Consider the following 13,062-nt stretch of genomic DNA (forward strand, 5'->3'; position numbering starts at 1 on the left):
ATTATTTACATGGCAAAACAACGTTTGCCGGGTCAGCTAGTCTAAAACATTACAATGGGTCCATTATCCAGCTTATATTAAAAGCATGCAAAAACTTAATACTAATTTATATAATCATTAACACTATTAATAAATATTTTCAAGCAGCGATTTAAAGAGTCTTGGTATAAATATCTTATTTTACAGTATTTTCAAGTCCTGAAGCAATTTGTCGCATAATTTTATACAGATGTTATGGCTGTTTTTAAGAAAGGGTGTTGTTTCGGGACAATGTCTCAAAACCAGTCTATTCGGCTGTCTTGCTGCTCTACCATTCACCTCAACAGCTGACTTGTCAAACATAGATTCCATTGGATTAACGGATATATTGATTGTAAGTGATCTTGTCTCCATCCAGCCTAGTGAGCAGGCGGTCCAAGGTTTGATCCTCCTTCCGAGACGCCCCGCGCCTGTGAGCTTCATTTTCGGCCTCCATATCCCCCGCCCGGCTTTACCAGTGGGAGGCACCTTTGCTTAGGATGCCGGCTAGATTATGGGTACCACTAAGGCGCCTATTTCTGCAGTGAAGCAGTAATGTGTAAGCATTACTGTGTTTTGGTCTGAAGAGCGCCGTAGCTATTGAAATTAATGGGCAAATGAGACTTAACATCTTATGTCTCAATGTGACGAGCGCAGTTGTGGTGCCGCTCAAAATTTATGGGTTTTTCTAGAATCCTGAGTGGCACTACGTTTTAATGGGCAGGGCGTATCAATTACCATCAGCTGAACGTCCTGCTCGTCTCGTCCCTTATTGTCATAAAAAAATCTTAAAAAATTCTCTCTAAAAGCCTTTAAGGCTATTATTAAGGTTTTTAGTCGCTAGGGGGTGTTTACACCCGAGCTCGACATATGGGCTCCGTTTCAGAGTCTTCAATGTATTTTCCTCATCTCCAAAAAAAAGCTGACGTGAATAGATATCTTTTTCGCACAAATTTGCAAGCCTCGGAAATGTAAATTAAATATGGTAGATTAGCAGATTGTGTTTTTTAAATACTTTAATGCTGTCTTACTTTAAAAGATTGTTTCAACCTGACCTCATTTATAAATATAAATGTTAAGGAAATAGCACCAGGAAGTAAGATTTAAATGTTAATAATCAACAAAATGCAGCACAATACTTTCAGTGACACAGCCTTCCCTTGCTGTTTAGTAATGTTTATTAATATTTAAAATAAAAATGCATTTAATATCGAATCATTTAATAATGTAACCTTCCGAATGTGTTTAAATGTTACTAATATGCAGTCAGGTCAATCTCTAGACATTCTATCAGTTCTATTTCTATTTCATTCTATCGGCTCCTTTGCACAGGATGCCGGCTAGATTATGGGTAAGAAGCAGTAATGTGTAAGCATTACTGTGTTTCGGTCTGAAGGGCACCGTACATAGTGAAATTACTGGGCAAATAAGACTTCACACCTTATGTCTCAAGGTGACGAGCGCAATTGTAGTGCCGCTCAGAAATTTTGGGTTTTACAAGAATCCTGAGCGGCACTGTATTGTAATGGGTAGGGCGTATAAATTACCATGAGCTGAACGGCCTGCTCGTCTCGTCTCTTAGTTTCATAAAAAAATACATAAAGCATAATTTGGTAAAGTGGAAAGTATCGTGAAGAATAGTGGCCATTATTACCAACCAAATTTACTGGATATGAAAATTTTATCATTTGTGATGAAGCTGAAATGTGGGCATCGGAACTCCTTTATGGAACCATTTATCTCAGCCTTGTTTGGGTTTATTATAATTGACGTGCTGCCCTTTAAGAATTATCTAATATGTACATATAAAATTATCTTGTCCCGGTGCTTGTAACCAAACTCCTCAGTAACGGCTTAACCAATTTGTTTGAAAATTTGAGTGTATATCGGGTTCTGAGAATCGACCAGCATCTATTTTTCATACCCCTAAATGATAAGGTTCACCCACTTTACCCGAAAAATGATTTAAATATTCTTCGTTTATTGTATTTTGGTTTGAGCTGATGGTCTTGTTACCAATGCTCTAAATAAATAAAACTAAAACGAATGAAGGTACAAACATTGACTATTTAATTTTATATACCACAGTTAAAATGTGAATACAATTACATTTTAGAATTCTAAAGTATACACAAATTTATTGAACAGAAATATACTTTTGTCAACATTGCAATGGCTTGATCGAATCATTTAATAATGCAGACATCATAAATGTTTTCGTGGAAATGAACATATTTATCAAAATGAAGAAGACAACATCTTATTTTCTTATTAGATTGCAATTCTATGAATATTTTTTTTCAACACTGAACTTACTACACACGCACTCTGCTGGTGCATTTTAAAGCTAATGCATGTTCCAATTGAGGCGACACTAAATGCCAGCGACCTTGAGCGATATGATAGTGAGCTGCCGGCCCGCCAATCTATGTAACAAAGCCAATATTTTCAAAATTCTTGGGTGGAAAACAGTTTATATGCTTACAATCCTCGTTATTCACTACTAATCTGAATAAATGAACCTACACACAAAAGTACAAGCTATAAGAATAACTTTTCTGAGAGAAGTACCAAAAAAATGCGTCACGCCATGCCAAAAAACTTATTAAACTTCAAAGAAAAGTGGTAGTTCAAAAAGGCTCGGCAGTATTAACTATAACCAACAGCAAGCATTAGCAACCTACAAATAAGACTTAAGGATATGTGTAACAGGATTAAGTAGTGTTCATAGCTCGAAATGCTATACTTTCACCACAAAACTTGTCTAAAAACACCATGTTTGCGTGTTTTCTGCTTACTCTTCGCCTTAAGCATCAGCACAATTCGGCATTGTGCGGTACTGAGTCGAATTATGTTCTGTAATTGGTAAACAATCTAAAACACTTGAAGGTATTATTTTATCTGGTCTAGAGCCAAATAGGGTATGGCTATAAACTAGCTTCGCTAGGGAAGGATACTGGTATGGGACGCGACTTGCGTCGACACTCTTCTCCTTCTCATGTCCAAGTTACGTCAGTTGGTGCTGGGGCTGCTGCTTCAAGTGCCGAAGACAACGATCATCGTAAATATGTCGGTCTCAGTGAGTCTTACATCTTTATTCCGGTTGGTGTCGAGACACTTGGCCCGTGGGGTCCAGAGGCGCGGAGAATGTACAAAGTACCTTTGTCTCTTGTCCCTTGCCTCAATAGGGCTACTGGCAACCCAAGCGCTGGCAGATATTTCGGCTAACGGATCAGCCTAGCTATTCAACGTGGAAATGCTGATAAATATAGTTTTTTTTATGAAAATAAGGGACGAGATGAGACGCACGTTCAGCTGATGGTAATTGATACGCACTGCCCATTACAATGCACTGCCACTCAGGATTCTAGAAAGACCCAAAAATACTGAGCGGCACTACAACTGCGCTCGTCAGCTTGAGACATAAGATTTTAAGTCTCATTTGCCCAGTAATTTCCACTAGCTATGGCGCCCTTCAGACCGAAACACGGTAATGCTTACACATTACTGCTTCACGGCAGAAATAGGCACCGCTGTGGTACGCATAATCTAGCCGGCATCCTGTGCAAAGAAGCCCAATGGTAAAAATAGTAATAAAATTAGTTATGTTTGAATAAATATAGGGAAAAAAATATACATTTTGAACTATTTTAAGTTTTAACTCACTGCCAACACGGCACTAATTAGGACATGGAATAATAGTAATTAGTAATTGCTTTATTCACATCAACTCCTTTTTAGTTTTAGGTACCTTATCTATATTATACTTATATTATATATACATAATAGCTTTAAGGGTATACACTTCTATAATAAAGTCCCAGCCACTATTCAGGCATTATCTATAAATAAATTTAAATGTTTTATAAGAAAAATGGCTCTGTCGTAAATCCTATTACTCCACTGCTGATGCCAAATGATCGGACAGCCGGGACTAGATTGTGATTATATTATAGCGATAGAAATGACTGTACAACATTGTATATTTTTATTGAAAAGAGCGCAAAAAAGAACGCTGGGAGAGTTTCCTGCGCCGCTTCTTCTCTCTCAGAGCGCCATTTGTTTCCGAAGCGGTAGTAGTATCTAGTAGTTATTAGAAATGACATCAAAAAGAAGTCTAAAGGAATCAATTTTGAGAAAATAAATAATGCCTTTTATGCCTTCATACATTTAAAATAAATATTAAAGGTAACATTTTATCCTCATAATCTCTTCATCGAAGATTAGAATATTTACTTTTATAATATTTACATTTACTTTATAATTTAGTACTCATGTGGAAGATAATAATAATGTTATTTCAAAGTCAAAGTCGAGGTTTATTTGCCAGAAACATTCACAAGTAAAGTTGTTACAATTTTAAGAGCAGGCACGTGTTTCGTCATTGACAGACATGCAAATATTTTTGTGGTTTCGCTTCACAATATTATAAACCTAACACAATCAATAATTACCGCTACATTTAATTTGACCAACGTAAAGATTACTAAAAGACCCTACAATATACAATTCCAATAATAAATGAAATGCTAAGAGATAATGTAGTAAAAATTATCACAACAAAATATAATTTTATGGGTTAAAATAGTATTGGTGCCCATTACCGCTTCGTTTGATAATATTATCGTTAATTGAGTAAAAATAATACTTTTTTAATAGTGTTGATAAGGAGACAGTGTTAAATAGATTTAAATTTATTTTAATTCATCTCTGTCTCTCTTATTTCTTTTGGTCTATTATTGTCTTAAGCAAAAAATATAACCATACAGTGTTGCCCTACAGTGGCGACATTACATATTTTTTTTTATGGAATAGAAGGACAAACGAGCGTACGGGTCACCTGTTGTTAAGTGATCTCCGCCGCCCACAATCTCCCGCAACACCAGAGGAATCATAGGAGCGTTGCCGGCCTTTAAGGAAGGTGTACGCGCTTTTTTTGAAGGTACCCATGTCGTATCGTCCCGGAAACACCGCACAAGGAAGCTTATTCCACAGCGTTTAAGTACGTGGAAGAAAGCTCCTTGAAAACCGCACTGTGGAGGACCGCTACACATCCAGATGGTGGTGATATCCTAACTTGTGGCGTGTCGTGCGAAGGTGGAATTCAGCGGCAGGAACCAGGTTAAACAGCTCTTCGGAACACTCCCCGTGATAAATGCGGTAGAAGACACACAATGAAGCGACTTCTCTACGCAACGCCAAGTGATCCAGCCGTTCACAGAGCACTGGGTCCCCCACAATTCGAGCTAATATAATATAATTCTAATATATAAAATTCTCGTGTACTCCTCCGAAACGGCTTCATCGATTCTCATGAAATTTTGAGTGCATGTTGGGTAGGTCTGAGAATAGGACAAGATCTATTTTTCATCCCTCTAAATGTTAAGGGTGGTCCACACGAATTTTTTTGAAATTTTTTAAAAATTTGTTTGATTATGAGTCAGCATTAAAAAATACATACAACGTCACCCATCTACGATCAACAGTAACTTTTGTATCGCGATTTTAATCAAAAAGAATTATAAGAATTGTAAAGGATTCAATTTTGAGAAAATAAATGCCTTTTATGCCTTTTAATATCAGCAATACAACGTTTGCTCGGTCAGCTAGTACAATAATAAAAGTTGATATAATTTAACCTTTAAAGTTATGAATATCGGTTGACCTAGATCGTGAATTGATTAAATACAATCAAGTCCATACATAATATTATATAACTCAAGAACAAATAGGTTATATTAATAATTATAAAGCAGAATATTACCAATACAAACTATACCTATGAGTATATACTATAACTAATGGGCTACCATCCGTCCGGATCAATCCAGATATGTCCGGACTTTTAGACCAGTCCGGATTTTATTTTTAATTAGATGGAATCTATGTATATAAAAATGAATTGCTGTTCGTTAGTCCCGCTAAAACTCGAGAACGGCTGGACCGATTTGGCTAATTTTGGTCTTGAATTATTTGTGGAAGTCCAGGGAAGATTTAAAAGGTGAATAAATATGAAAGTGTTAGGAATTAAATAAAAACAACAATTTTGTTTTTCCTTTGATGTGTCCCCCGTCGTCCGATATTTGTTTTGTATGGACATAATTTCTTTGAGAGAATTTATTGACGCACGGTTTGACAGTTCTGCTGTGAAACAATTTAATTACGACAGCAGGGTGCATAAAATATGCGAAATAATTCTTGATGTTATAATATATTATTGACAAATTCATATAAAAATATTATTTTATTTATTATATACAGAACAACGTCTGTCGGGTCAACTAGTATACTAATAAAATTAAAAATTAACTATTATCAAATAAGTCCTTACGAGAAACAAAATCTAAACGAGATCAATTAAAATGTCCGGACATGTGAAATGTCAGACTTTTCAAATTACTTACGACCGTTTTCAATAATGTATCTCTAATTACGGATATATTGCTATCGCCGTTTAATGACAGCCAGCCGTTCACAGAGTACTGGGTTCCCGACAATTCGAGCTGCTCTGCGTTGCACGCGGTCAAATGGATCGAGCTGATACTGGGGTGCGCCAGACCAGAGATGACAGCAATACTCCATGTGAGGCCGGACCTGCGCTTTGTAGAGCGCTAGAATGTGGGCCGGCTTGAAGTATTGCCGTGCTCTATTTATGACGCCCAGTTTCTTTGAAGCCAGTTTGGCTTTGCCCTCCAGATGGCCACGGAATTGGCAATTGCTCGAGATTTCGAGACCCAGTATTCCGATACTAGGCGAGGCTTTAAGGGAAGTGTTCTCGAAGAGCGGTGATACGGCAAATGGGGTTTTTTTAGTGGTAAACGCGCAAACTTGAGTCTTCTGGGGGTTAAATTGGACAAGGTTTAACTTACCCCATTCCGCGACCTTCTCGAGAGAGGACTCGATAGAAGACACAAGTTTCTCCCGGCACTGGTCGACGTTTTCCCGAGAGAGACCTGCATGGCCCGTGTATACGGCATCACCAGTGCTGTCGTCTGCATAGCAATGCATGTTGGCGGTGTCCAACATATCATTGATATGCAGAAGAAACAGCGTGGGAGATAGCACACAGCCTTGGGGAACTCCAGCGTTCACGGGCTTGGGATTCGAGCAATAACCGTCGATAACGACCTGTATGCTGCGCCCAGTGAGGAAGCTGGAGGTCCACTTGCATAAGCTCTCGGGAAGCCCAAATGATGGAAGTTTTGCGAGGAGCGCCTTGTGCCATACACGATCAAAGGCCTTCGCTATATCCAGACCAACTGCCCGGCCTTCCCCCTTGCTTTCAATAGCCGCCGCCCATCTATGTGTTAGGTATACCAGAAGATCGCCAGTCGACCGACCATTGCGAAAGCCGTACTGCCGGTCGTTGATCAACTGGTGACCCTCAAGGTATACCAAGAGCTGGCGGTTAATTATGCTCTCCATGATTTTGGAGAGTAGGGAGGTAATCGCAATAGGCCTGTAGTTTGCCGGATCCGAACTGTCTCCTTTTTATGGGATCGGATGGACAAGGGCTGACTTCCATGAATCAGGGACTACGCCTTTTGAATAAGAGTGCCGGAATAAACGCGTTAGCCAGCGTCAACTCAGGGGCACACGTTCTAAGCACGATTGGAGAAATGCCATCCGGCCCGCTCGAGTTCCTGACGTCCAACGAAAACAGAGCTCGCCTAACAGTTTTCTGTCGGAACTGTACTTCAGGCATGGAGCTCTGACACCGCGAGATGGTCGGCGGTGTTTTTCCGTTGTCGTCCTCCGTTATGGCCTCCGGTCCTCGACACTAACCTATGCGAAACATAGCGGCACTAGGCCGTTACTTCACGCCGGTATTCTGTGCGAGTGTGGTAAGTAACCCGGACGAGTCTGGCCCGATTGTGCTGACGTCATGAGACAGCAGCGTGACTCTCCCACTTTCAAAAAGCCCGTAGTCGCCTCTTACGACACCCTTGGACCTGGGACTACCCTATTCTTTTTACGCCCCGGGGCAGCACAGGGCAAAAACCTTACTGTGTTATTACAAAAAAGTCAAACATATCTTGGACACGGACGAGTAAAAAATGAAGGACTCCACGCCGTGATATTAGCAAGTGAAGCACCGTTATGCTAGTGTGTTTGCGGTTACGGGGGATAAGTACTAGTTACACAATTTTTGCTCCCTTAAATAATCATATATGGCCACAAATACTTATATAGTATCGTTTATACACTTTTTCACGACGGCATTTTAAAATATTTTGACTGATCTGTCACAGACGATGACAATTCTCATAATGGCTGCCTATAGGCCTGTAGTAGTGTAAGTGTGTGCGTGAGGCTATGTATTTACACGTTAATCGGCTTGTTTTGGTGCTACAATGTTATGTAAGGTGACACGGAGTCCTTATTTTTTTACTAGTCCGTGGTCTTGGACACTTGTTTTAAAAAAGTTCTACTACAAATCTGTTGTTTAGCGTTCAATATTCTTCAGACATTCCTTATATTTATACGATTCGAAGCTTGTTTAACGGATATATCATATTTATGAAGATTTAGATTATTTGATGACAGATAGATGAAAGCTCTTCAAAATTGCGTTCTGTTGCAATAATAATTGTTCATGTACACTTCAGTTTATGTTGCGCTCAACGACGTTTTAGTTAAACACAAGCTAAACACTGTTTTATAATAGAAAAAGATGAACTCCATTTTAGACGTTGTTTTAGGTTACGTTTTACTATCTATTAAAACACGTGACAAGCCATTTTTTTTTATAACACCGTAAGTGTTTGGTTGATTAAAATGTATATCTAATTTCTTTAATCGACTAAACTACTATTTCTACTTAACTAACTAACCTCCCACACTTGATAACTAAATTTACAAATGCCCCTATCCCCCTTTGCTCTTGCAATAAATAAATAGTACAAGTAAAACTACTCTTAAAATATATATTTAAGTCGTCGTAGACAAAAATCTCAAAATAAAAATAGCAAAATGGAATTCCACTCGAAAAAATTAAAAGCATGTATATCTATACTAATACTAATTTACTAATTATATTATAAAGCTGCAGTGTTTGTTTGTTTGTTTGAACGCGCTAATCTCTGGTACTACTGGTCCGATTTGAATGATTCTTTCAGTGTTGGGTAGTCCATTTATCGTAGCCTTCCTATAGGCTATGTTTTTTTTTCAAAATTAGGGATCCGTAATAAAATTGCTATTTTGTAACACAAGGTGTAAAATCGAAAACCTATTTTTGCGTGCGCTGCAAAAACTATTGACAATAGAACAAAATGATGTACAGGCTATAATATAGGCAATATTTTATTACTTGTAAAACTATCGCGTGAATTATACTTTATATGGCAAAACAACGTTTGCCGGGTCAGCTAGTTATGGAATAAATTTAAATCTCAATTGCTAACGGCCGTTCCCGATATTCAGTCTATCTGTTACTTGAGATAAAAATCGTAACTATCGCTGAATTTTCTGTCCCAATAAACTTATCGACGGTAACTCACCTTATCCGTTGTCTGTCAATGGGACGACGCATAGCTTACCAGCGATAGAAGTTTGGATGGAAATTGCAATTCACGCGTCCCAATATAAGGCGATAAGAATGAATTATCGGGTATATTGAGACAGCTTCAGATTATTCACAGCTAATTATTGTAAGAAGAAGATAGTAATTTACCTCTCTCTGTAGATAGTATATTGGGAACGGCCGTAAGTGAACAATAAATACCCTAGCGGGTGAATGACGTCACAGTTAACCAAAAGATCAAATGTATATCATACTAGATTTCCCAGCAAACGTTGTATTGCAATATAAAGTAATATTAAAAAAATATTTTAAAAATTTTTTGGGGTATAAAAATGGGGTATAAATTTTACGACGTATTCTCAGACCTACCCGATATGCACACAAAATTTCATACAAATTTGCAAAAATGCACACAAAGTTTCGGAGGAGTTTGGTAACAAACATCGCGACACGAGAATTTTATATAATATAAGAAATCTATCTATCTTGCTTTACTAAAACTGTAGATTAGACATGAGAGATTTTTTACCTATTCGATTGCGTGAAAGCTAACTACGATTTGTATGGCGTCGAAACAGCGCCATCTAGTGACAGTAGAGGAAAACATTGTACATTGTCGAAAAAGCTATTGAAGATGATAGATGATGAAGGGTGTGTGTTGTGTGAATAGTTGAACACAAAAACACTGGTTATACACGCTTATCTCTGGTACCCGTGCACTGAATTTCATAAAAGTGAAAAAGAATTCAGCGTTGCTTGGAGGAACATGTAGGTTTTAGAGCAAAATTGCAGCATGGAGAAAAAAAATATGTACCTACCTATTACATTTTTTTGTTGTTTACATTAAAAATAGACATTCATACAAAATACAATACTTATATAATTTAATAATAATGTCTGCATAACTGACACAAGTCTGAATGTATATTCATTATTTATTTATAAGGTTTTCCAACCGGTTTCCATCTTATTTACGACCAGAATTCACATTCATATAATAAGTAAATAGAGATGCAGACCAATTATAGGCAAACACAGCTTGCCTTTAAAACATATATATATATAAACTTACATGTGTATAATAAAATAAATAAATAAGTATGACGTAAAGAATCGACCAAAACAGAAAAATTACTGAAAAGCGACATCTAGAGGAAGTTGACACTATCAATCACCACCAGACATCGCGTCTGTCAATCTACTACTAAAATTATGGTTGGTATAGTTCAGCATTTCAGTCAGACCTGTTAGTTTATATAGACTCCGTCAGATGTCAGGATAACATTAATGGCCCAATTTAAAAGGTGCTATAAGTATTTAGTGCAAACTAGTGACCCTGTTTTAGTGAGTTACCACCGGTTTTTTTTTTTTTTTTTTTTTGTTTAGTTTTCCCTCTCCCTCTTTCCCTTTCCCAAGATCCCCCCCTCCCCCCCCTCTTATATTTATGTTATATATGTATGTATACATATCTATGTATTTATTTACCTTAGTTTTTAAGTTAGTTTTAAGTTCTAGTCATTAGTCTTAAGTTAGGTTAAGTGTTAGGTTACGATTAATATTACGTTATATCAATAGCAAATAGCCAGGTTTTCCCAGTTTCCTGGATTCCCCCCCCCACAAACCTCATGTATTAGTTTTTAAGCATAATAAAGTTTTATCCCTCAATACGTAGATAGGGTTGTAGAAATAAGTTTTCTGATACCTACATATATAAGGCTTAATTGTAAATTGCTTTAATAAGTAGATTTAAGTAATTTTGTAAAATGTATTTAATACCAAATATAGAAATCTTGAATTTGAAATTTTTTTTTTTTTACCACCGGTATCGCTTCTCGGCCTTTTGGCTAAGATCAAAGTGTAGTATCTGTTCTTTTCAGCTTAATATCTGAAAGTTCCCGCATTGCGGGACCAGTATATTAAACTGATTTTTGTAAAATGACGGGGTGTTAGGGGCTCGCTCCACTCCTGTCACGGGTCGGCCCGGCATTGCAGTGCCGCCGGGATTGGCCCATATAAACATTTAAATTAACCTATATGGTAAGATGGGATCCTCTTTCTCCAAAACTTGTCAAGTATCACTACAACTAACTTATAATATTATTATATTATAATTAGTAAAACGTAGGTCGTTAGTCTATTATTCATTTAGAACGTTATCTAAGTTATAAAGTTTTGTTCAATTTATTTGTAAACTAAATACACTAGACATATTTAATAATTAATTTGTTATAAAATTTTGATTTCATGATAATTAGTCATTAATATTTAATTAGTGAGAGTTTAGTTAAAATATATGAAAATATTAATTATTTGTGGTTTATGGTAGACTTACCATTTGCCCAGTAATCTCACTAGCTACGGCGCCCTTCAGACCGAAACGCAATAATGCTTACACATTACTGCTTCACAGCATAGGCGCCGTTGTGGTACCCATAATCTAGCCGGCATCCTATGCAAAGGAGCCTCCCACTTGTAAAAAAACCAGCTGACTTTTTACATCACAGTGTTTATCACAAAATCCATGTTTTGTTCACAACGTATTAATTAAATTGAGAAGTGATTATTTAAAATAATAATCCGAAATACCATTGAGAATTAATACTTTATTATCGCATTGAATGGCTATCTTAATCATGTTTACTAATTAACTAATTTGTGGTGTTTGTCTGTGTGTTTTGTTTAATTTAACTATTGTTGGGACTTCGATGGTTGCCTGCCGTTGAATTTTGAACGCTACTATGAATAGAACATTAAGAGGAATTGATCTCTTTTGTGAGATAGAAACTAACGACACGACCAAGATATTTAATTGCTGATTATTTTGGTCAGCCCAGGTTTCTGCTTACCCTATTTTGAATTGGTCTCCGCTGCGCTTCAACTAAATACCACACTACCTAAGAACAATAGCTTTTTTATTACCGCCACTATTAGATGCTCGTGTGCGTGGCATCTTGACACTCAATGGCATCATTCAAATCTTGTAACATACGCTTACTGTTATTTTACATTGAAATTAATAAAATACAAAATATTGATGATATGTGATCCCAGTTTCTTTCTTATTTCTTGTAGTATTCTTTTTACAAAAATTTACTACGCAACGGCATTTTAGTTTTAATTATTAGCAAAGTTTAACAGAACATTTGGTACGTCAACATCACACATTGTTCGAGACTGGCTCAAATACGCCCACATGGGCGTAGTATTAGCTGCAGTACATGAAATTTAATTTAAAATGAACTTGAAGTGACTTATCTTTGTAGGTCAAATTCAATTAGGTCATAGAAAATACTCTTATGATTTTTTTTATGGAAAAGAGGACAAGCGAGCGTACGGCTCACCTGGTGTATATTGATCTCCACACCAGAGGAATCACAGGAGCGTAGTCGGCCTTCAGGAAGGTGTACGTGTTTTTTTGAAGGTACCCATGTTGTATCGTCCCGGAAACACCGCACAAGGAAGCTCATTCCACAGCTTTGTAGTACGTGGAAGAAAGCTCCTTGAAAACCGCACTGTAGAGG

The 13,062-nt window shown here is 37.2% G+C and overlaps 1 long non-coding RNA gene and 1 other non-coding gene across 2 annotated transcripts in view; one reads left to right on the top strand and one right to left on the bottom strand.

Annotated features, from left to right (window-relative positions):
- Positions 1-13,062, bottom strand: part of LOC126968774 (uncharacterized) — a 384,859-nt gene that overhangs the window by 225,771 nt on the left and 146,026 nt on the right. The window lies entirely within an intron of this gene.
- LOC126968861 (U2 spliceosomal RNA) lies at positions 11,366-11,558 on the top strand. The gene has a single exon (XR_007730311.1). It is a non-coding gene; the product is annotated as a U2 spliceosomal RNA (small nuclear RNA).

Source organism: Leptidea sinapis, chromosome 16 (assembly GCF_905404315.1).
Source record: "Leptidea sinapis chromosome 16, ilLepSina1.1, whole genome shotgun sequence".
Lineage (NCBI taxonomy): Eukaryota > Metazoa > Arthropoda > Insecta > Lepidoptera > Pieridae > Leptidea > Leptidea sinapis.